A 1,221-nucleotide genomic window follows, 5' to 3' on the forward strand; every position below is an offset into this window, starting at 1 on the left:
GATACAGCACCTAAGACCAAAGACCTTCACTTTGCCTCAAATTTTGGCTCTACTCTTTCTATAGAGAATGGGAAGCTTTGGCTCCCCCACTCAGCTATTAAAGTTTAGTGCATTGAAAACTGTCTTCATGCTGTGGTACCCTTTCAGGGAGGAGAATAGGGTCTGACCTAATCCATGAAAGTTGTCATGCTATGAACTAGTAGTCAAGCTTTTTCCTTTCAATTGAATCTGAAACTATACCATACTTCACACTTGATTGGTCCTTCAGATGGAAGGATTCAATATCCCTGCTGGAAATCAGCTCGTCTTCTTCACACAGTGCTGTTGAACGTGGAAAGAACTTATTTCTGAGGCATAATTACCAGCTCTAACATATGAAAAGTCATAAGGATCTTTAATTTTTTCTTTTTTGTCAATTTTGGTCAAACTCTTTAAAATGGTAACTTTTATTTCCCCCTTTAACAAAGCTTGTTTACTAGACTGTGTCTCCATGCTTGGGCTTGCTGTTTGTCAATAGATGTTGGGATCTATACATGCTCGCCAGCCTTTCTTTCCTCAGGATGATAGACAGACATACAGCATAAATGTATCGAGGACAAAAAAATATCTTCTGAATGCAGCCGTCAGCGAGCCATTGAATGTCCTGTAGCAAAGGTAACGGGTCACTTATTTACCATGAAGACTGGGACGAGAACTCAAGGAATCTGAGATACTATGCCAGTTGTCTAAGGAAAAGGATGCTTTTCCTTTCCCACTCAAGGAGTTAGCTTTGTTTGTTTGCACATGTTTTAAATCAATAACTGGTAATAGCAAAGGCAGAACAAAAGCTCTAATAACCATGAGCCATCTGCAGTGTGAATTGACATTCCCCAAGTTAAACACTATGTATTGTGAATGAATACATACAGTGCATATGATTTTTTCTTAATTAGAAAAAAAAAAAATCCTTGATCTAGCTACACCAAAAGGGGGCACCGGGGTATTAAAGAAGTTGGATATTTTCGGAGGCTAAAAATGAAATTAAGTGAAGTTTGAAAAGGTTTTTAGTCTAATTATTATATACAGGATTTTAAAAACTTGTTATTTTAAAAAGTAGGTTGGGTGATTTCAAGTATTTTGAAAATATTATTTTGATATCTGAAAGAAATTTCCTATTGGTATGAGCTGTTATCTTTGGACTTTGATGGTATAAATTTCAAAATAAACCTATATTTTATTTGA

The sequence above is a fragment of the Galeopterus variegatus genome, unplaced genomic scaffold (assembly GCF_000696425.1).
Source record: "Galeopterus variegatus unplaced genomic scaffold, G_variegatus-3.0.2 Scaffold16697, whole genome shotgun sequence".
In the NCBI taxonomy this organism is placed as follows: Eukaryota; Metazoa; Chordata; class Mammalia; order Dermoptera; family Cynocephalidae; genus Galeopterus; species Galeopterus variegatus.